This window comes from Microcaecilia unicolor, chromosome 3 (assembly GCF_901765095.1).
Source record: "Microcaecilia unicolor chromosome 3, aMicUni1.1, whole genome shotgun sequence".
NCBI classification, from domain to species: Eukaryota; Metazoa; Chordata; class Amphibia; order Gymnophiona; family Siphonopidae; genus Microcaecilia; species Microcaecilia unicolor.
The window spans coordinates 312,853,158-312,878,038 of record NC_044033.1 but is presented as its reverse complement, the minus strand read 5'-3'; the positions used below and the strand labels follow the sequence as shown (position 1 = coordinate 312,878,038).

The window sequence follows — 24,881 nt, the reverse complement described above, 5'->3', positions numbered from 1 at the left end:
GGTCCTGGGGAACTGAGGAACTGAGTTCAATTCCCACTTCAGGCACAGGCAGCTCCTTGTGACTCTGGGCAAGTCACTTAACCCTCCATTGCCCATGTAAGCCACATTGAGCCTGCCATGAGTGGGAAAGCACAAGGTACAAATGTAACAAAAATAAAACTTGGTGTAAATGATGATGCCTTAATTACACACAGACCCAGTGTATTCTATAACCACTCACATAGATTTTAGAAATGCCCACAACCCGTCCATTTCACTCCCATGGCAACGCCCCTTTTTCAACTATGTGACTTAGAATATACACGCATCACTTTGCAGAATACGCTTAGACAGTTGTGCGTGTAAATTTTAATTAATGCCAATTAGTGTCAATAATTGCTTGTTAAATGGCACAGAATACGACTAGATTTGCACATGTAACTTAAGTCGAGCTACACAGAATCCGGGAAAGTAGGTCTAGCATTCAAAAATAGACGTGTACAAGTCTCAACAAGGTGATATGTTGTAATTGCCGGAAGACATAATTGGTTTGCCTTTTCAGATCGTAAAGATCGCCTCGGTTGATATATATTCAAAGTATTTTTAAAAATAAAGGTGAAGATGAATCAAAAATAAAGGTGTTGATGAATCAAAACCTTAAAAATAACTCTTGTCACTGGCAACCAATGAAGCTCATTCAAAACTGGGGCAATATGAGCAGATCTCTGCAGTCCTGCAATCAAATGTGCTGCTGCATTCTGGACGACATGCAATGTTTGATGCCATGCAGAGTCTATTCTATGACAGCACCTGGGAAAACCGATTCCCTTATAGAATAGTAGCATAAGCCAGTATCGGCATGCCTTACATTTAAGCAGCTGCAGATACACCAGCCATAGACCTGATTTAACTGCGGGTGTCCAACTGCAACAAGTGTGCATATAATTTACAATATTTTATAAATTGTGTGAAGTGGCGTACCTATCTTGGTTGCCACCCAGGACGGATCACTGCTGCGCACCCCCCTACACACACTGTGTCACACCCCTCCGAGGCATGTCACACCCCCTTAAGTGCACCACACCCCTCCTACCGAAGCGCATCACCCCCACCAGCCTTCCTCTTAGCACGGGGGTGCATGGAGAAGTCGCGTGGCTGTCAGCTCTGCCGTTCCCCTGCCCAAGAACAGGAATTAACGTCAGAGGGGGCATAGGATCGGCAGATCCAACAGCCAAGCAACTGCTTTGTGCACCCTCTTGCTGCCTGTACGCAGGGCAGACCGACCCCACCGCCCCGCCCTTGGTATGCTACTGGTTATGTGTGTAAGTGGCTGCCCTAATTATCCCCTCCCGTGTACCACCCATGTGAACATCCTCTTGTATTTATACGCTATACCACATATGCACACCCTGACAAAATAACGTTCAGGTATTCTTCTGCCACTTATATGCATAAGTATATATTTACCCAAGGGCTACCCAAGACAAGATGCCACCTGAAGCAGGGCTGAGATGTCCCCCCCACCCCCACCAGGCCAAGTTCTGGCATTTCCCCCTTCTTTCATACACCCCGTTCCCCATTTTATCTTTTTTTTTTTTTTACATTTTTTAAAAGCTGGCAGTAGTAGCGATTCCCATACACTGACTTGCTGTTGGCACCAGCCTATTCTCTGCTGTGGCCACCTCTAAGGAAACAGGAAGTTACATCAGAGAAGTGGCCGTAGTAAAGGGAAGAGGCGGGTGCTGGTGGCAAAAGAAGCATATGGGAATCACTCCTGCATCTGGCTTTTAAAAAAACGTAAAAAGAAGGTAAAATCAGGGAGCAGGGTGGAGGATGGAAGGGGAGAGATACCGCTCCCAAAAAACTGCTGCCCGAAGCTTCCGCCTCAGGTGGCCTAATGGTCGGGCCACCCCTGCATTTTACCTGTGAAAGTGCAACTCCTTGTGACTCTGGGCAAATCACTTAACCCTCCATTGCTCCAGGTACAAAATAAGTGCCTGTACTTGATACGTAAACTGCTTTGATTGTAACCACAGAAAGGAGGTATATTAAGTCCGATCCCCCTATTCTGAATAAATGTGGACTCCCTGATATAGAATTGCCCTTATTGTGTCAGCTACACTTTTGTGACCACACAGGATGAGCTTTGCTAATCTTGCACTACTCATTTCTTGTCAGGGACAGAAATAGAAAACAAGAGGAACTGGAGGCGGAGAGGGAGAAAACTGTTAATGAGTCTACTGAAAGTGACAACTCAATCCCTGAACAATGTAATGTGTGAATGTTTCCTCATGCCTGCTTTCCTTCTTTTGCTACTTAAATTTGCATATAGTTACGGTAATGTTCATTATGTCCATTTCCCTTTAATATCTATATTATCAAACATTAGAGACCGATTTTCACTAAAGGAAACTACACAATAAAAGGAGCCATATGCCAACCACAGGAACTAACCAATGGCAAGGCAGCTTTAAAAATACTCATCACAATGTGCTCTGGCCTCTCTCAAATTACAAGTGAACGGAATTGGTCTACTTCTGTATAGGAAACCAAAGTTTAAAAATTGTCTTTAGATTAGGGCTATGGGAGGACATATGAAACATGTAATCTAGAAGGTACTGGGAGCTCTAATATGTCTGCCAGGAAATTGACTAAAATTTTATGACTATTTCCAAAGTTACTGGGAAACAGGCAGACAGATTTACATGGCCAGATTTCTCAAGAAAACTAGGTTGAAAAAGAAAGAAAGTAGCTCATACTGCTGCTTTAAGGAGCATCAGATCTGTTAGAAGAAGGAAGAGGTGTCCAAGAATCCTGCTTTGTTTGACAGTTCCAGCCAGAGAGTGGGAATGGGAAGAATGCTCACTATGTAAATAAAGCAGAACTTGAACTCTGCAAGCTGGGCTTGACTTCAGCCTATTCTGTGATTTTAACAATTTGCATGGCTTTTCTGTGCTGCTACTTGACAATACCTTACCTTCTCCGTTTCTCAGGGGTGCGGGTGGAGGGGGGGATTAGAAAGCTGAGTGGTTCTCTGCTCTATTCCATCTGCTCCATTTTCCCCCTCCCCTCCTGCTTTCTGCAGGCTGTTGCTTGGCATGGAAGTGGTTACTTTCTGCAGACACTGGTTAATAGGGTTGGGGCACTATGCCATGACCAGGGACAATACAGAACAGCAGGATTATGCAATCTTTTTTCTCCCTATAACCATTTTGGAGAAATTCAACATAGTGCGCCAAAGTTAGGCACTGTTACATTTATACCCCACATTTTTCCACCTGTTTGCAGGCTCAATGTGGCTTACAAGTACCGTAAAGGCATTTGCCGTTACGGTTGATAACAAATACAAAATTGTGTTGTGGTCAGATGAGGTAGGTGTGTCAAGGGGAATGGTGGTGGTAAATTGTCCAGTGTGATCCTTGATTATGTTGTGTCGCTGGGTGTGGGGGGTTGTTGGATCGGAGGGATAGGCTTTTTTGAAGAGGTGGATTTTTTTTTTAATCATTTATTTATAATTTTTTCATTTTACAAGGATCACTTGCAAAACAGTAAAACAGAGATGATTGTACATTAAAACAATATTAGAAGAAAACAATCTCAACAAGATAAATGGATTTTATACAATCTTTCAATTTCTTAGACCACAAAATAAATAGGGAGAGTGAAACAAGACAAGGAGATCAATTTAAACAACAGCAAACAAAGAAAACGTGGTATTAACCCGATTATCCCCAGTTACTATTTATCTAAATCATTATTCCACATTGATCATCTGGTTGGTTTCTTCAAGACCATAACGGTGCATAGTCCGTCAATTTCATTGGAAACATACTTATTGTCCAATATTAGTGAAAGTAATACACCTGATTTCATTTTTTCCCCTTTTAAAACCAGAAATTGTTTAACAATACAAACCTTTGAATCTCCAATCCAATTCCCGCTGATTAAAGTAATCCCAGTTTCACAGGCTTCACTCCTTTTGAATTAATATATTAAGAGGAATCATTTCAGAGGAAAAAAAAACATTAGGAGTCATACCCGGAACTCTGGGAAAACAACAATCTCGATATTAATCATTGAAGAGGTGGATTTTTAATGATTTCCTGAAGTTTAGGTGGTCATGTATTGTTCTCACAGCATGCGAGAGTCCGTTCCATAGTTGTGCACTCAAGTAGGAGAAGCTAGATGCATATGTAGTTTTGTATTTTAACCCTTTACATTTGGGGTAATGTAGGTTTAGGTATGATCGTGCTGATTTTGATCTATTTCTAGTTGGTAGATCTATGAGAACACCAAAATGGGGGTGGGGTGGGGTGGGGGAATGGCTTTTAGATGATTCAGTAAGGTGCTAGTCTTTAAGCGTGCACTAATGGGCAGATGATCAAAAGCCCTGCGCTGTTCCAAACAGCGCCCTAAAAATAGCGCCGGGACAGCGCAGGGCTTTTCTGCATCGATGATCAAAGATAATGCATGCAAATCTAAGCAGTGCTATTATCTTTGATTATCATGTTTAAAGTGCGGGAGAATTGTGCCGAGCATCACAATCCTCCCGCACTTGTTTGACAGGTCTGGGCTGTCAAAAGCCGAAACCTGTCAAACAACCTGCCCCGAGGCCCGAACAACGAGGCCCCCCCCCCAACCCCCAGAAAACGTCGTGGCCGCCGCCGGCCAAACCCTCTCCCACCCTCCCACCCACCGAAGGGGGGGGGGCTGGAGGATCGGTGGGTCTCCAACCCCCGAAACCCCCCAGAAATCGTTGATTGGCCGCCTCCGGCCAAAGGATCTCTCACTGTGATCCATCGACGAGGGGGAGGGGTGGGGGCTGGAGGTCCGGTGGACCTCCAGCCCACCCCAAATCCTCCCCCCAGCGTTGTCCTTAGATTCCCTGGTGGTCCGTGGTGTGCTGTGGTGTCGTGCCGACCCCCCTCCCGGCCCCCCTACCTTTTGTTGGAGGAGGGACGCAGCCTGCCTGCCTCCCTCCTCTTCCAGTCAGTCGACGCCCAAAATGGTGGCGCCCAGCCCCGCCAATTGCATCCTGGGATGCGCTGGGCGGGGCTACAGACCATGTAAGGGAATCGCTCCCTTACATGGTCTGTAGCCCCCGCCCAGTGCATCCCAGGATGCAGTGGGCGGTGCTGGGCGCCACCATTTTGGGCGTCGACTGACTGGAAGAGGAGGGAGGCAGGCTGGCTGCGTCCCTCCAACAAAAGGTAGGGGGGCCGGGAGGGGGGTCGGCACGACACCACAGCACACCACGGACCACCAGGGAATCTAAGGACAACGCTGGGGGGAGGATTTGGGGTGGGCTGGAGGTCCACCGGTCCTCCAGCCCCCACTTCCCCCCCCTCGTCGATGGATCACAGTGAGAGATCCTTTGGCCGGAGGCGGCCAATCAACGATTTCTGGTGGTTTCGGGGGCTGGGGACCCACCGGATCTCCAGCCCTCCGTGAACATGGGGGGGGATTGTCGGGGGGGACCGGAGGTCCACCGGACCTCCGGCCCCCCATTCGCGTTTGCCTTGGGGGGGGAAGGGGGGCCTGCCAGCATGCAACTGCATGCTGGACAGAGCTCACCATTCCTCCCCAATGATCCGCAAAATCTAACGGCAGCTCAGAGCTGGCGTTGATTTTGCTGCGGCCAGCGACCCAATCTTTGGCGCGCTGGTCGCTGATCATTGGGGATGAATGCGTTAAGCGCCAATTAGCATGCATTTGCAAGCTAATTGTGCTAGAAGCCCTGTTTAGCATGCATTTGCATGCTACTTGCGCTGAGAGCCCTCGAGTGCACTGTTTCAGGCGCTCGAGGGCTCTGATCATGGGTCGGCTGCAAACTCTGGCGCTAGTATGGCGTTAACAGCCTCTAGCGCCAGAGCTTGCTTTTGATCATGAGGGCCTAAGTGTTCTAGCGCATGACTGAACATGGGGCGGGTTATGGGTGTTCGAACGCTTTACTGTATTCTGTCAGTTAGAGACCCTTAACTGATATACTTAGGTGCTCACATTTTCACCTGCCATAGATCAGGCGTAAGTGGTGGTGGTGCTTAATTTGCTGACTTAACACTAGTATTAGGCGTACAAATTTGCTGCTGCTAGCTTAGCGCCTAGATTTTGGACGCCTCATCTGTAGCACCATTTATGTCTTACTGTGGCAAAGTGCATACACCAGAGAGAAAAAAGTAATTATATCAACCCGAACTGTGAAAGCCAAGTAGTACCAGCCTTTGAGTGTAGGACACCAATATTTTTGTTCATATGTATATATATAGAGAGATACATATACACACATATGTGCATATTATATATATATATGTATATATATATATACACTCTCTCTCTCTCTTTCACTGCCTTTCCCCACCACACAACACTGCCATAGCTCTCTCTCTGCTTCCCTCACCTGCATGCACACCCCCACCTGCTCTATTTCACTCTGCTTCCCCCACCACACCCCCATAGATCTTTCTCTCTCCACCTCCCAATCGCACCCTCCTCCAATAGCTCTCTCTCTCTCTCTCTTTCTCTGCCACCCCACCAATTCCCTTATAGAATAATGCTCAGGTATTCTGCTGCCACTTATATGCATAAGTATACACTGCTTTCTCTCTGTCTCCCCCACCACACCTCCCATAGTTCTCTCTCTGCCTCCTCCACCACACACCCCCATAGTTCACTCTCTTAATACCTTGCCCACCAAACCCCCTATAATTCTCTCTCTCTCTTTCTCTCTGCCTCCCCTCACGGCATTCCCCCATAGCTCTCTCTCTTTGCCTCCCCACCACACCCCATAGTTCTCTCTCTCTGCCTCCCCTCACCATAGCCCTCTATCTGCTTCCATGTAGCACATCCCCCCATAGCTCTCTCTCTCTGGCTCCCCCAGCACATACCCCCATAGCTTGCTCTCCTTCTGCCACCCTACCACACACCCCCATAGCTCTCTCTCTCTCTGCCTCCCCTCCCGTGCAACACACCCTGACTAGCTGTCTCTCTCTGCCTCCCACACCACAAACCCCAATAGCTCTCTCTCTCTCTCTCTCTCTCTCTCTCTTTCTATGCCTCCCTCCACCCCCCCCCCCCCCCATAGCTTTCTCTCTCTCAGGTTGTAGCCTCCTCTTCTGCCACTCTAGTACTAAGTGCACAATTTGAACTATGAGTTTCAAATTTTACGTTCAGTTCTCGATGACAAAAGAGGAGGCTGTGACCTAACACGTCGTCAGTTTTCTTTCCTTCCACTACTGATCAGCGCTTGGCTGGGGTGTGAGTGCGGAGGGGGTGTGGGCATGCATGTGCATGCAACATTTGGAAGTGGTACAGGGGGAACAGTAGAGATGTCACTACTGCCTGTTTTTGTTTCCTGTGATGCCATTAGTTCAACACTGCTAAACCTATACGCCAGATTCCATTTTTTAGTCATCATGGCGACCTGGTACCTGGGGTTTGTCAAGATATTATATATATATATATATATATATATATATATATATGGATAGATACAGATATACACAAATATACACACACACGACAAAATAAATAAATAAAGAGTAGAATACTGCTCAAAGAAGACTGAGAGTTACCAATCCATTGAGACTTTTTTATTCTTTTTGTTTTTATGGACTATTTGCCTCATTGTTTTCTTATCCCTACTTCTGTATATATTTATACATTATTAGAAAGCCGAATAAATGGTTACCAGCAAAAGGCACAATCCAATCACAGTAATAAATGTCAAAGGGAAAAAAAGTGGAGGACATGCAAGCAAGGGATAATCAATCAACTTTTAATTAAGTCAGTGAATTACAACTAGTGCCAAGGAAATATAAAATCGGGCTGGTCTATAGAGAAAATCCTAGTTGTAGTTGAGTTATGTTCACTTAACCCCAAGCTGGCAGAACTGTCAATCAGTGGTGCCAGTGGGGAAAAGCAGTGGTCTTAAGCAGCCAGTCTGCAGTCCTTCCCTATTTGCCGCTTCCTCAAGCAGCAGCATTTCTGAAGAACACCAGTAAGGTAGAAAGTGCTGATTCCTATTCTTTTAAGCTGAATAGATGAGAGATCTGTTTAAGATTCAGTTTAGATCCACTTATTTTTTTTATAATTGTACCTCTTATTCTTCTTACTTGACCTGTCATCCTTTTGATAAATATATATAAATATAACTAAACTTTTGTAATTTTACTTGCTAGCCTGGAATAAACTTCCTGAGCCCCTACATCTTGCCCCATCCTTGGCCACCTTTAAATCTAGACTGAAAGCCCACCTCTTTAACATTGCTTTTGACTCGTAACCACTCACCTCCACCTACCCTCCTCTCCTCCTTCCTGTACACATTAATTGATTTGATTTGCGTACTTTATTTCTTGTCTATTAGATTGTAAGCTCTTTGAGCAGGGACTGTCTTTCTTCTATGTTTGTACAGCGCTGCGTACACCTTGTAGCGCTATAGAAGTGCTCAATAGTAGTAGTAGTAGTAGTAGTAGCCTTTGTTTCTGTGCATTCAGTCGGACTATATCAGCCATACTACTTTATCCAGGCTTCATGGTGAGGTCTAATTCAGCAACTCCAAGCTGAAGTGGCCCTTTGAAGTTCCTTTGTAGTTGTATGACAGCCTTAAGCTCAGAGAGAAATTGTCCTGATCCCAGAGAGGAATTACAATACTCTCATTTTTAAAAAGGGAACAAACTGGAACCAAGATGGCTGCTTTGTGAGACACGCCAGTTGGACGCTCTGTTCTCAGGAGCTGAAAGTATGCCTGGTAGTGCTCCGATTCCTCTGAGCTATGGGGAAAATGGAAGGGTAGTGAGTGGCGAATTCCCTCTACAACTGTTCCTACCTCTAGGCTTTGGCAGACGACTATTGAGAATTTTGGCGTTACAGCAGCTTCCACTCCTTTACCTCCTTCAGCCCCATTGGCGGATTCTTTCGCAGGCAACATTGGAGACAGTGCTTCGTTATGCCCCATCGTGCAGACAACACCTCCACTGCAGCAAGTGTGCATGCCATGGCTAGGCAGAGCTTGTCGTCGGCTGGGAGTGGGCCATTTCCACACTCGTTGGAGGGGTCTCCTACGGTGATTTCTACTCTGCATCCTATTTCATCTGGAGAGAGTAAATTGCAACAGAAACAGCAAACAGTAAGTGTACAGTCCCATGTAGGGAGTTGCTGCTTGTTAACCCTCAGCTGTCGGAGTTGATCAGACCTAAATTTATTACAATGGATTCAATACAGGAGGCCTTGCAGACTCTCAATTACTCTTCTCTTAAGGTTACTGCGACTTTTACTAATTAATTCAATCAAGTCTCTGGCTCTATTGAAGCTCATAGTAAGGATCTTGGAGCAGCATTCTAACCAGATTGTGTCTCTGAAGACCAAATTGAATTTCAAATAGCAAATACGGCTTTGTTGAAGGATAAGCTGTATTCATTTAAGAAAATTGAGTATGTGAAGAATCAGGTCAGAAATAAAAATTTAAAACTATTGAACTTCCCCAAGTCACCATTGATTTCACCTTTTGATACAGTGCAAAAGTATTTTATGGATATTCTGAAGGTTTCATCAGAAGCCTTACCACCGCTTGTTAATTCTTATTTGGCATTGGGGAATTATAAAGGATCTGAAGAACATCAGAGTGGTCAACTGAATCTGATGGAGTTTCTTGAGTCATCTCTTGAAGTTGTTCAAAGAACAACATTGCTGGTGAAGTTTGCTTTAGAACCAGATAGAAATAATATTTTGTGTTTATATTTCCGTTTCATGAATAAGCAATTTTTAGAGTCTAAAATACTTTTATTTCCTGATCTCTCTAGAGATGTTCAAAAGAGACACCAAAGGTTTTTTGCATTTCTGTTAAAATTTCCTTGTCAATGTGTTTTGTCATTTGAGGATAAATATTATTCCTTTTTTGACCCGAGACAGCTTTTATAATAGTAAAAGATGAACTGAGAGTTAAGGTTTAATCATTCACTGATGGGTTGGCTAATTGGTTTGTAGTGGAAGATGTCATTCTCATGTATTTGATTGCATTTCAAATTTTGCTTGTTTAAAATAATTTCCTTTTCTTAGTTCCATTTTTCCTATATTGTGAACAATTATAGATATTATATATTTCCTTTGATGTCATTATTGATATTGTGTGTTATTGCCGTGATAATTTTCTGCAATATACAATAACAAAATTTTGAAAATAAATTTTAAAAAAGGGGAACAAAAGACCCTATGAATTTTTTCTGAAGCAAGCCAAAATACAGACCATGTCAGAGGTATTTACTAGAAAAAAAAGACTGAAACCCAGGATATGGAGGTTGTTTGTTCCCTTGAGCCTTGCTAGTCTCAGCATTTTTCAGTGTGCTGGTTTCAATCACCTGGTCTGCAGCCCCAGTTCTGCTTATGATTGATGATTGTGGTTTTGTCTGCCTCTGATTGTTTGCTTTGCTGGTGTCAGAAAATACAAAATAGTTAAGTTCCAGACAAGTGTTTCCAGACTTCTGTTGATAAAAGTCAAGGTTAGCAGAAACTTTGGAGTGAATCTCCCAGTTTGCATCTTTTCCATTTACTCCTTGAAAATCTATTTTTTGGCAGGCTGTTACTGCAGAATTCATGCAAATTTATCTTATTCATATTTATCATAGATGACCTGAAAACCCGACATGTTATGAGCTCCCCAGAGCAGTCCCAGGAATTCTTAATCTATGCAAAACAGTAGTACGTGTGCAAAGGTGTAGTGTAGGCAAAATCAGGAATGGCTCAGACAGGATCAACCTGATCAGTGAGATCCAGTCCTGGTTTTACCCCACTGCATACCTGGAAGCATAGTTATGATTTTCCTAAGTAAAGTGGAACTATATTTCCATGCATGTGCCGCACTGGATCAGCCCATTTGGCTGCCTTCTCTGTCACCTTGATTTGATTCCTTCATGGCATGGGAAAAGCACCAAGGAGGAGGGCAGATTGAGAGAGAAAGAGAGGCTGTTCTTGCTTCTTGGTGGTTGACTTGATTGCGTTTGGGGTTGGTGGTCCATTTATATACATAGGATGGATTTTCATTTTTATTTATAAATGATTTAGAGATCGGACTAACTAGCGAGGTAATTAAAAGTTATTCAAAGTCGTTAACTCGCGACAGGATTGTGAAAAATTACAAGAGGACCTTACGAGACTGGGAGACTGGGCGGCTAAATGGCAGATGACGTTTAATGTGAGCAAGTGCAAGGTGATGCATGTGGGAAAAAAGAACCCGAATTATAGCTACGTCATGCAAGGTTCCACGTTAGGAGTTACGGACCAAGAAAGGGATCTGGGTGTCGTCCTCGATAAAACACTGAAACCTTCTGCTCAGTGTGCTGCTGTGGCTAGGAAAGCGAATAGAATGTTGGGTATTATTAGGAAAGGTATGGAAAACAGGTGTGAGGATGTTATAATGCCGTTGTATCACTCCATGGTGCGACCGCACCTTGAGTATTGTGTTCAATTCTGGTCGCCGCATCTCAAGAAAGATATAGTACAATTGGAAAAGGTGCAGCGAAGGGCGACTAAAATGATAGCGGGGATGGGACGACTTCCCTATGAAGAAAGACTAAGGAGGCTAGGGCTATTCAGCTTGGAGAAGAGACGACTGAGGGGAGACATGATAGAGGTATATAAAATAATGAGTGGAGTGGAACAGGTGGATGTGAAGCGTCTGTTCACGCTTTCCAAAAATACTAGGACTAGGGGGCATGCGATTAAACTACAGTGTAGTAAATTTAAAACAAATCGGAGAAAGTTTTTCTTCACCCAACGTGTAATTAAACTCTGGAATTCATTGCCGGAAAATGTGGTGAAGGCAGTTAGCTTAGCAGGGTTTAAAAAGGGGTTGGACGGTTTCCTAAAGGACAAGTCCATAAACCGCTACTAAACGGACTTGGAAAAATCCAAAATCCCAGGAATAACATGTATAGAATGTTTGTACGTTTGGGAAGCTTGCCAGGTGCCCTTGGCCTGGATTGGCCGCTGTCGTGGACAAGATGCTGGGCTCGATGGACCCTTGGTCTTTTCCCAGTATGGCATTACTAATGTACTTATGTACTTATGACCATCCAGCTCATTTTCGAAAGTGATCACCGGCCATCTTCCGACACAAATCAGGAGATGGCTGGCGATCTCCTAAACCCGGCCAAATCAGTATAATCGAAAGCCGATTTTGGCCAGATTCAACTGCTTTCCATCGCGGAGCCGGCGAAACATCAAGGGAGCGTGTCGATAGGGTAGTGAAGGCGGGACGAGGCATGCTCACAAGATGGCCAGCTTCGCCTGATAATGGGAAAAAAAGCCCGGCTTGACAAGCATTTCGCTGGCTTTACTTGGTCCCTTTTTTTTCACGACCAAGCTTCAAAAAGGAGCCCCAACTGACCAAATGACCACCGAAGGGAATCAGGGATGACCTCCCCTTACTCCCCCAGTCGTCACCAACCCCCTCCCACCCTCTTTTTTTCAGCCTCTATGCTAGCCTCAAATGTCATACCCAGCTCCCTGATAGCAGTATGCAAGTCCCTGGAGCAGTTTTTAGTGGGTGCAGTGCACTTCAGACAGGTGGACCCAGGCCCATCCCCCCACCTGTTACACTTGTGGTGGTAAATGGAAGCCCTCCAAAACCCACCCAAAATCCACTGTACCCACATGTAGGTGCCCCCCTTCACCCCTTAGGGCTATGGTAATGATATAGAGTTGTGAGGAGTGGGTTTTGGGGGGGATTTGGGGGGCTAAACAACCAAGGGAAGGGAGCTATGCACCTGGGAGCTATTTTTTTTGGCGTCCTGGCATGTGAGGGGGGCCAGTGCACTACAAATGCTGGCTCGTCCCACGACCAAATGCCTTGGATTTAGCCGGGTTTGAGATCGCCGGCATTATTTTCCATTATGGCCGAAAACCGATGCCGACCATCTCAAACCCGGCGAACTCTGACATTTGGCCAGGCCCAACCTTATTAGTGAAGAAAAAGATGGCCAGCCATCTCTTTCGAAAATACGGTTGGCTCCGCCCACTTACGGCGCCGGCCCCGAAGATGGCCGGCCAGCTATTTGGCCGGGGGCCGTTCGATTATGCCCCTCCATATGGCCTATCCAGTCTGCCCATCCATTCCACTTACTCTCCCTATCACTCCCTTAGAGATCCTATGTATTAGTCCCAAGCTCTCTTGAATTCAGATACTGTATTCATCTCCACCACTTTCACTGAGAGGCCATTCTATGAATTCGCCATCCTTTCTGTGAAGAAGTATTTCCTCAGGTTACTTCTGAGTCTATCCCCTTTCACTTTCATCCTATGCCCCTTCATTCTAGAACTTCCTTTCAATTGAAAGAGACCCACCTCATGTGCATTTACACCACATAGGTATTTAAATGTCTCTATCATATCTCCCCTCTCCCGCCTTTTTTTTCAAAGTATATATATTGAGATCTTTAATTTTACTAATACAGTAGAATCTCACTTATCTGATGTTTTGGATTATCCAACATACCTAGGTGACATCACAACATCGTCATTTAGATGTGCACTGGTTTCTCTCTCTCTTTCTAGGCATCATAAAGGCAACAGTGCGAGGTAAGAATCTTGGACACAACAAGTATGTAAACTCTTGTTACTGCCTCCTCTTTTGAAACACACATTCAGTAAGACCAAGTATATTATAATACCTCTGTATCGTTTCATGGTACAGCCTCACCTTGAGTACTGCGTTCAATTCTGGTCACCATATCTCAAAAAAGATATAGCGGAATTAGAAAAGGTTCAAAGAAGATCGACCAAAATGATAAAGGGGATGGAACTCCTCCCATATGAGGAAAGGCTAAAGAAGGTTAGGGCTCTTCAGCTTGGAAAACGAGATGGCTGAGAGAGGATATGTTTGAGGTCTATAAAATCCAGTGGTGCAGAATGGGTAAAAGTGAATCGATTTTTCACTCTTTCAAATCGTACAAAGACAAGGTAACAATGAAATTACATGCAAATACTTTTAAAACAAATAGAAGGAAATATTTTTTCACTCGAAGAATAGATACGCTCTGGAACTCGCTGTCAGAGGATGTGGTAACAGCAGTTAGCATATCTGGGTTTAAAAAAAGGTTTGGATAAGTTCCTGGAGGAGAAGTCCATAGTCTGTTATTGAGATAGACATACCATGTAAATGATACCATGTTCACATGATATCATGTAAATGATCACAATAAGCTCTATTTAGTCCCTATCCCCCAGATTCTATATAGTGCATCTAGAGATCCGCACTGAAATCCATGTGGATTGTATAACAACGCTTGTAACTTAAGTGGCTTAACAAGCTAATCAGCATCGATAACAGCACTTAACAAGCAACAATGAGCACTAATAGGCAAAAATTAGAATGTACAGTGGGGGAAATAAGTATTTGATCCCTTGCTGATTTTGTAAGTTTGCCCACTGACAAAGACATGAGCAGCCCATAATTGAAGGGTAGGTTATTGGTAACAGTGAGAGATAGCACATCACAAATTAAATCCGGAAAATCACATTGTGGAAAGTATATGAATTTATTTGCATTCTGCAGAGGGAAATAAGTATTTAATCCCTCTGGCAAACAAGACCTAATACTTGGTGGCAAAACCCTTGTTGGCAAGCACAGCGGTCAGACGTCTTCTGTAGTTGATGATGAGGTTTGCACACATGTCAGGAGGAATTTTGGTCCACTCCTCTTTGCAGATCATCTCTAAATCATTAAGAGTTCTGGGCTGTCGCTTGGCAACTCGCATCTTCAGCTCCCTCCATAAGTTTTCAATGGGATTAAGGTCTGGTGACTGGCTAGGCCACTCCATGACCCTAATGTGCTTCTTCCTGAGCCACTCCTTTGTTGCCTTGGCTGTATGTTTTGGGTCATTGTCGTGCTGGAAGACCCAGCCACGACCCATTTTTAAGGCCCTGGCGGAGGGAAGGAGGTTGTCACTCAGAATTGTACGGTACATGGCCCCATCCATTCTCCCATTGATGTGGTGAAGTAGTCCTGTGCCCTTAGCAGAGAAACACCCCCAAAACATAACATTTCCACCTCCATGCTTGACAGTGGGGACGGTGTTCTTTGGGTCATAGGCAGCATTTCTCTTCCTCCAAACACGGCGAGTTGAGTTCATGCCAAAGAGCTCAATTTTTGTCTCATCTGACCACAGCACCTTCTCCCAATCACTCTCGGCATCATCCATGTGTTCACTGGCAAACTTCAGACGGGCCGTCACATGTGCCTTCCGGAGCAGGGGGACCTTGTGGGCACTGCAGGATTGCAATCCGTTATGTCGTAATGTGTTACCAATGGTTTTCGTGGTGACAGTGGTCCCAGCTGCCTTGAGATCATTGACAAGTTCCCCCCTTGTAGTTGTAGGCTGATTTCTAACCTTCCTCATGATCAAGGATACCCCACGAGGTGAGATTTTGCGTGGAGCCCCAGATCTTTGTCGATTGACAGTCATTTTGTACTTCTTCCATTTTCTTACTATGGCACCAACAGTTGTCTCCTTCTCGCCCAGCGTCTTACTGATGGTTTTGTAGCCCATTCCAGCCTTGTGCAGGTGTATGATCTTGTCCCTGACATCCTTAGACAGCTCCTTGCTCTTGGCCATTTTGTAGAGGTTAGAGTCTGACTGATTCACTGAGTCTGTGGACAGGTGTCTTTCATACAGGTGACCATTGCCGACAGCTGTCTGTCATGCAGGTAACGAGTTGATTTGGAGCATCTACCTGGTCTGTAGGGGCCAGATCTCTTACTGGTTGGTGGGGGATCAAATACTTATTTCCCTCTGCAGAATGCAAATAAATTCATATACTTTCCACAATGTGATTTTCCGGATTTAATTTGTGATGTGCTATCTCTCACTGTTACCAATAACCTACCCTTCAATTATGGGCTGCTCATGTCTTTGTCAGTGGGCAAACTTACAAAATCAGCAAGGGATCAAATACTTATTTCCCCCACTGTATATGCACAGCTCGCTAAGTGTATTCTGTAATGCACTGCGCCTAATTTCTATTATGCGCAAAAAGGGGTGTTGTGAAATTTGCTCGCTTAGTTATAGAACATGGCCCAGTGTGCCTAAATCTACACACTGGGATTTACGCCATTTTTTAATTGGTGTAAAAGGACGCGCGTAGTTTTAGGCACTGGGATATCAACTAAGTATATTCTATATACCGCGTCTAAATCTAGGCACCTCTTATAAAATACACTTAGGCAAAAATGTTTTCCACATGGATTTTTTAGGCGCCATATACAGAAAATGAAAACACATATAAAAATGGGAAAAATTCACAAAAACTAAAAAGTGCTGCTCCAACTATTTGTCTTATGTTACATTGGAGTTTGCTGCTAGTCGTCCAGTCCTGGATAGCATCTCTGCCATGAACTGGCTTATTTCTATTACAGTAATTTGAAGTGTCTGTGATTCCCCAGAGAGGATCCCTTCTAATATATTTTTAGACTTTTACAGGTCTTGTGATCTGCCTAGGGATGGAGATGGAGTATTCTCTAGTCCAGGACATACCGTATTTTTCGGACTATAAGACACACCGGACCATAAGACGCACCTAGGTTTTAGAGGAGGGAAATAGGAAAAAAAATTTTCCTTTTTCCCTCCTCTAAAACCTAGATCCCTCCCTCCGAGTTCGGGATCGCCGATTCGCCGTCAGGGTTACCTCCCCCCCCCCCCCCCCCGGCCCTGTCACCACCTCTCCCTACTCACGCGATCTTCCCTGGTGGTCTAGTGACGTCTTTCCTGCCCAGCGCGCTGCTCTCCATCCTCCTGTATGCATTGCTGCCTGACGGTCTCGGCGAGATTCAAAATGGCTGCTGAGAATTGAAGTCTCGGCGGCCATTTTGAATGTCGCCGAGACCGTCAGGCTGCATACAGGAGGATGGAGAGCAGCGTGCTGGGCAGGAAAGAGGGGGCTCTTTCCTGCCCCGACGTCACTAGACCACCAGGGAAGATCACGTGAGTAGGAAGAAGTGGTGAGAGGGCTGGGGGGAGGAGGAGGTAACCCTGACGGCGATCCCGAACTCGGAGGGTGGGCGGCCTGCCAGCCAGCCAAATCTACCTTCGGACTACAAGACGCACCCCCCATTTTCCTCCCAAATTTGGGGGGAAAAAAGTGCGTCTTATAGTCCGAAAAATACGGTATTCTAGGCGAATGAAGCAGAAGGATGACTAGTAATGTGGTGGTTTAGTATAGTAACTTTTCATGACTTTTGGAAGTGCATTCAGCTGGCATGTGGAAGTCTCGTAGTCTGAATAGTAACTGTGAATGGATCATGAAAATCCCAGGTCGTAAGTTCAGGAGAATAACCTAAGGTCTCAGAAAGAAATTTGGAGGCATGCTAATGTGCGTTCTGCATCCAGTGGATGCCATATTGCCATGGGCTCAAGTATAATAATTATGTGTTGATTTCTAGAAATGTAATAGAAATCAGATGTGTTAAGAGTTTGCAGTTTCCTGATGGCGGCCAGAACAATGAAATCTGCATATGGGTATTGAATGACTTGTTTCTTTCTTGGTTTAGGAAAGAAAGTATGTGGGTAAAGTCTTCCATGGGTGTATTAATGGTACTGTTGTTCCAGGTTAAAGAAGAAGAAGAATTGAAGTACAGAATTCTAACATTTTTTACAGCATAAAAGTGAAGAAGATGTAAGACCTGATGAATTTTTAGATGTTAGGTATTCAAGGAACACTGAGAGAATTCCACATCACTCAGCAGCAAGAGTACTAGTGTCATTTCCTCATGAAAATGTTATTCATCATATAGATGCTGGAGGAGGTTCTGCATTTTGAGTCGAAAGAGAGCATACCAGTGCAATGCAGGGACCATGTTAGAAGATAGCAAATATAGTGCTGGCAATAAGATCAGAGGAAGGTCACAACTGCAGGTATTTGCTGTTATGTAAAAATCCTTCCACTGATATGTGTATGTATCTTTTGGGTGAATGCTTTAACCAAACATTTGTGTACATGTATTTAATTATAGGAAAAACAAAAGAAAGTTGCATCCTTGGCTATTCTTGATATCTGGTAAACTGTTAAGGAAGGTAACCCTTGTTGTTTTTTAATAGGTTCTAGGTGGAGTGTATTTTATTTATTTATTTATTTATTTATTTGTTTATTTATTTCCTGGAGTGGAGGAGTAGCTTACTGGTTAGTGCAGTGGACTTTGATCCTGGGGAACTGAGTTCAATTCTTACTGCAGCTCCTTGTGACTCTGGGCAAGTCACTTAACCCTCCATTGCCCCTGGTATAAAATAAGTACCTGAATATATGTAAACCGCTTTGAATGTAGTTGCAAAAATCTCAGAAAGGTGGTATATTAAGTCCCATTTCCCCTTTCCCCTTTTTCAAGGAATTCACTCAAGGTGGTGTACAGTTATTAACTTTGGGCTAAATGGAGTGACAATAACAAATAGGAGGAAATATTTTTTCACTTAGTTAAGCTTTGGAACTCTTTGCTGGAGGAGGTGGTAACAGCAGTTAGCGTATCTGGGTTTAAAAAAGGTTTGAACAAATTCCTGGAGGAAAAGTCCATAGTCTGAATATTGAGACAGACATGGAAAGCAACTACTTCTAGTATACTACTAGTATGGAGTGTTGTCATGATTTGGGTTTCTGACAGGTACTTGACAGTAGTGGATAAAGTCAAGGAAGCACTAAAAAGAATAGTTCAGTATCTTGAAGTAAGTGGGATATAAGATCTTGGGCAACACAGTTTCACAAGGAGAAGATCCTATCAAAGTTGATTGATTTCTTTTATGAATTGAACAGATTAGTAGATGAGTATGTCAACAAGGGACAGTAGATGTGGCCTACCTGGATTTCAGTAAAGCCTTTGCCTCTGTTCCACACAGAGGACTAATAATCAAGCTAGCTAGTTTGAAAGTTGGAAGAAAAAACTACAAACTGGATGAAACAAAGCAAGTGTGGTGGAAATGGGGTCCCCTCGAGTAAAAATGATGTACCACAAGGAGTTGTGCTAGGTCCAGTCTTTAAACTGGAAAGCATTAGAAGCCTGGTGACGCAGACAGTGCTGTGCACTGCCATGTGGAGGGTTTAGGTTTGATTCTGAGTTCAGGTCCCAGAAAGGGCTGGAGATGCTGCAAAGGCACCACTCATAGTCCCTGACGTGAAGAAGTCAAGTGGTATCATAGAGACTCCTAGTGGCCATATTTAAGACCTGTGATTGTAGGGTTTTAGATGGAGTCATGGTGCATGGCCACCGCCAGAGGGCTGTCACTGCAATAAGTGAACTAAAATTAGCTGGGGGGGGGGGGGGGGGGTAGAACAGGAGAAAAATCCCCTGGGAGCTGCAAGTGAAGGCTATTGACACCAGTAGTTCCCAGCCCTGTTTCTGATTTAGCTGGAGGCCCTATGAAATAGAAGGAAACTGAGGATCAAAAACATTTTGAAACAAATTAGGCATGAAAGAGGAAAGAGACTGGATGAAAGATGATTTTCAAAGACTGGAGGAATGGTTCAGGCAGTGGCGTAGCCAGACCTGAGATTTTGGGTGGGCCGAGAGCTAATATGGGTAGGCACTATATATATATATAGAGCGAGAGAGAGAGAGATACCGTATTTTTCAGAGTATAAGACGCACTTTTTCCCCCCAAAATTTGGGAGGAAAATGGGGGGTGCGTCTTATAGTCCGAAGGTAGAGATTTGGCTGGCGGGCTGGCAGGCCACCCGCCCTCCGAGTTCAGGATCGCCGTCAGGGTTACCTCCTCTCCCCCCCCCCCCCCCCGGCCCTGTCACCACCTCTCCCCTTACTCACGCGATCTTCCCTGGTGGTCTAGTGACGTCGGGGAAGGAAAGAGCCCCCTCTTTCCTGCCCAGCGCGCTGCTCTCCATCCTCCTGTATGCAGCCTGACGGTCTCGGCGAGATTCAAAATGGCTGCCGAGACTTCAATTCTCAGCAGCCATTTTTAATCTCGCCGAGACCGTCAGGCAGCAATGCATACAGGAGGATGGAGAGCAGCGCGCTGGGCAGGAAAGAGGGGGCTCTTTCCTTCCCCGACGTCACTAGACCACCAGGGAAGATCGCGTGAGTAAGGGGAGAGGTGGTGACAGGGCCGGGGGGGGGGGAGGAGGTAACCCTGACGGCGATCCCGAACTTGGAGGGAGGGATTCGGACAAGACGCACCGGAGCACCTAGGTTTTAGAGGAGGTAAAAAGGAAAATTTTTTCCTATTTCCCTCCTCTAAAACCTAGGTGCGTCTTATGGTCCGATGCGTCTTATAGTCCGAAAAATACGGTAGATAGATAGATAGATACAGATAGATAGATAGATAGATACAGAGAGACATGACAACGTCTACCCCCCCCCCCCCAATCCAGAAGCCCACTACCAGACTACAGCCATCATTTTGATTACAAAAGAGTAATCAAAATGCTGGCAGGTCATGGTGGTGGGCTTCGGGGTGGGCTCTTCACTGCCGGGCAAAAAAAGGTATATTTTACTCATTAAATATATACATTTTTTTTGCCCTAGACAGTGAAATGCTTACCCCACCCAGAAATTCCACAACAATAAATTTTAATAGTGCCCAGGCCCCAGCTAGTTTAATTAAAAAAAAAAATTACATGATAATTATGTTATGATGAAAAAAAAATTACAATTTTATTACCTGCTGGCTGCTGGGCTGGGCTGGGCTGCTGCTTACCTTGGCAGTAAAGTTAGGACTCAAAGGAGACACTGGAACGCGATTCTGGAATGATTCTCAACTTTTCCCAAGCCAATTCCCACGTCCAGGAAGGGCCAGGGCCAGGCTGAGGCTTGCCTCGCACCTACGTCCGTGTGTGCGTGCACGTGCAGCTATTTTTTTTTCAGCCTGTCCTCCCCTGTGCCGGTGTGCCCTCAGAATGCTACAAGGCATGAGCGAGCGGACGGAGCGAGAGCGAGGCTGACCACGCACAGCCACGTCCAGTCATAGCGCTGCTCGCTACCGCGTAGGATGGATATCCGGAAATCATCATGGAAAACAACTACAATGCGGCGCAGCCCTGCATTCCTGAAAGTAGGGACTAGGGCGTCTAGGCGCGGCGGGCTGATGTTGTCTGAGCCTGAGTGAGCGGGACGGGTGCCCGGCTGCCCGCGATGTGGTATGCTAGGCTGCTGCTGTGCGCTTGGGTGGTGGGCGGGCCTGAGTGATGAAATCTGACTGGAGTCTCTGTCGGAGCCTGATCAGCTGAGCCGGTGCAGGTGCCGTCCCTGCCTTGCCGTGCTGCTGCTGCTGCAACTGTGTGCACACTTGGGTGGGCGGGCCTGGGCCAAAATTGGGTGCCCAGGCCCACCCGTAGCTACGCCCCTGGGTTCAGGGTTTCACAACTGTGTTATATATAATCCAATAAAATGCAAAATTATGCATATGGGATGCAGAAATCCCAGGGCCCATTACCATTTTAGAAGGAAAGATACAGCAGTCAATGAGCAACAACCTCAGAATCATCATCTCTGAGGGCCTCAAGATAGCCAGCCAATGTGATAAATGAAAAAACAAAAGGTATTCATGGATGTGAAAAGAGGTTATCAGTGCTACAAAGAGCGAAGCAATATTACCTGTACCAGCCTCTGATGAGACCTCACCTTGAGAAGTGTTAAAACACTGTTTTATGTGAGGAAATGGCTTTGAAAACTGCCCTGTGTCTGGGTAAAGTAACAGGGAAAAGAAGTGAGATAACAAAAAGCGAGGATACCAAACATACAGTTATCAAAAGTCTTTATTACATATCACATCTGAAGGCCTATTGTGGGAAGATTCGACATAGCCACGTTTCTGCAGATGTGCCTTTGTCAGGAGTCTTGATCTCTTATCAACTGGCAATTCAAGATGAACATTGCAAATACAGGATGAACACAATTTGCATTGAATACAATGCAACAACATTCAGACCCCTTTTAAAGGGTGGGTGAAAGTCCTTGAAAGGACTTAAGGTGAGAGTAGAGGATTGGGAACCTTTGGAGAACTTTTTTTTTTTTTTTTTTTTGGGGGGGGGGGGGGGTAGGGAAAGAAGTAAGCAGGGAAGCTTTATGGGAAAGGGTGGGAAGATGGATTTGGAATGAGAATACCTGCATTGTATCACAGGCAAGACTGAATAGGCTTGCTGAAGAACCAACAACGAGCTATGTAGGGTGTGCAAGTGTGGGATGAAGGAAGTTTTCAAATGAGGGTTGCAAGAAGTAGGGTTGGAGGGGAGTGAGATGTTTTAAGATAGGCAGAGAGGTTGGGATAGGGGAAAAATCATTTGGTCACTGTTGACTGTTGTAAAGGGGTAAATATAATATGTTTTTAGCTGTGCATGATGTATATTGGTTCAAATCTGAAGTTTGACCAAAAAAGAGCCAATTACAAAAAATTATTTACCTATCAGTTTTTTGATAGGTTGACAAACAGCCATCTGGCTTCAGATCTTCTAGCCTTTTAGCTTATTATTGAGGTACCAGACATGTTTGGAATATGCATTAGCTATATCTAATGGTTACAGCAACAAGTTGAGAACCAGGGAAGCCAGGGTTCAAATCCCACTACCATTCCTTGAGATCTTGGACAAGTCATTTAACTTATAATGCACGCCCTCTAGAGACAGGAAAATACCTACTGTACCTGAATGTAATGCAGCTACAACTGAAAAAGGTGTGACCTAAATCTAGATACAATATCCAGTACCAGGCATATTGTAAGTAATTCAAAACTCTACAAAGGTCATTCAGGATCCTCCTGCCATCCAGTATTGCCCCTCTCCCTCTCCCTCCCCCCACTGTGCAGTGTTGCCCCTGGGCCCTGTCTCTCCCCCCACCCCCCCAATTCACTATTACCCCTGTCTCTGTCTATCCCTTCCTCTCCCTCCACTATGAAGTATTGCCCCTGGGGCCCTGTCTCTCTATCTCTTCCTCACTCGTCCAGTATTGTCCCATCTCTCTCCTCCCCCTCACCTAAATATGCAGTTTTGAACTTGGGCCCTGTCTCTCTTTCTCTCCCTCCCTCATCCAATATTTGCCCTGGCTTTCCTCCCTACCATCCAGCTCTCTAACCCTACCCCACCTACTGCCATGCTTCCACCTCTGCTAGGCCCATGATGATACATAAACAGCAAAGACACATGGGATCACAGTTCTCTTTGCACCACGGTTTCCTCCACTGGTCCCATCCCCTCCGATATAAACTTCCTCTTTCAGACGGGTGAGACCTGCAGAGCCAGCAGTGGTGTGTAGAGAGCTGTGGTATTCTGCATCTTTGCTATTTATTTACTACTGTATTCCTGGTGGGTGGGGAAGATGGTGGTTGGGGAAGCTTTAAGCCTCCCAAAGTCTCCTATATGGAACACCTATGGAGCAAATGCATATTTGGTTGAGAGAAGTTATGTTCTGTTCAAGATAGATTTTCAGAACTCTTTTATAAAAGCACATAGGTTCCTGCATGCCTTTATTACATCTATTTACTCACCTTGGGTGTTTTTCAGGTAATGTGTATTATTAAGTGAAAAAAAATACATTTTTTAGGCATCCTTAGGAAAAGAATAATCCGAATCCTAGTTATCTGATGCTAGGGTCCAACTTGGGGGTCAGCACTCACGAAAAAGATCTGGGTGTCGCTATAGATAATATGCTAAAATCGTCTGCTCAGTGTGCGGGCGACAGTCAAAAAAGCTAACAGAATGCTAGGAATTATTAGGAAAGGGATGGTGAATAAGACCGAAAATACTATAATGCCTTTGTATCGCTCCATGGTGCATCCGTACCTTGAGTACTGCGTTCAGTTCTGGTTGCTGTATCTCAACAAAGATATAGCGGAATTTAGAAAAGGTTCAAAGAAGAGTGACCAAAATGATAAAAGGGATGGAACGCCTCTCGTATGAGGAAAGGCTAAAGAGATTAGGGCTCCTTAGCTTGGAAAAGAGACGAATGAGGGGAGATATGATTGAGGTCTACAAAATCCTGATTGGTGTAGAACGAGTAGAAGTAAATCGATTTTTTTACTCATTCCAAAAGTACAAAGACTAAGGGACACTCGAGGGAGTTACATGGAAATACTTTTAAAACAAATAGGTGGAAATATTTTTTCACTTAACGAATAGTTAAGCTTTGGAACTCTTTGCAGAGGACGGGTGGTAACAGCAGTTAGCGTATCTGGGTTTAAAAAAAGGTTTGTACAAATTCCTGGAGGAAAAGTCCATAGCCTACTATTGAGACAGACATGGGAAGCAACTGCTTGCCCTGGGATTTGTAGTATGGAGTGTTGCCATGATTTGGGTTTCTGACAGGTACTTGTGACCTGAATTGGCCACTGTTTGGAAATAGGATACTGGGCTAGATGGACCATTGGTCTGACCCAGTATGACTACTCTTACATTCTTATGATATGGAATTACCCCATGTATCTGTACATTTACTTTGTACACAAATATACCCCCAAGACAATTTTTAATTACAGTTTTTATTTATATGTTATCAAAAAATTTCAAGATAACAAAATCCAATCTCGGTGTTAGATCCCCATAATTAACAGAAAATAGTAACAAGTCCCAGCATGAATCTAAACCATCCTAAACACTGACTAACCCATGAGCAATCAATTCCTGCCATGGTACAAGAAAAAGACATCAAGGCATACAATCAATGTTCTAAATATGCATACACGTCTAAAGCAGAGAAATAGAAAGTTACACTGTAAAAGTCTCATTACACAGAGGACAGCTGGGCAGGCTCAAAGAAAACAAATGGAACTGCTGGAAAACAAATTAAACACTTCCAAGGATATCTCAGACCAGTGCTTTTTTTGTGCCGGTACGCACCAGTACGATGTACCGGCACCTTTTTTTCCTAGGGCCAGCTCACCTGCCCGCTCTTAGCTCCCCAGCCCTGCTTTCTGTTCCTGCCGCCCGTG

At 44.7% G+C, this 24,881-nt stretch overlaps 1 protein-coding gene across 3 annotated transcripts in view; it reads right to left on the bottom strand.

Annotated features, from left to right (window-relative positions):
* The window catches only part of ZNF385A (zinc finger protein 385A), a 406,012-nt gene that overhangs the window by 131,161 nt on the left and 249,970 nt on the right, over positions 1 to 24,881 (bottom strand). The window lies entirely within an intron of this gene.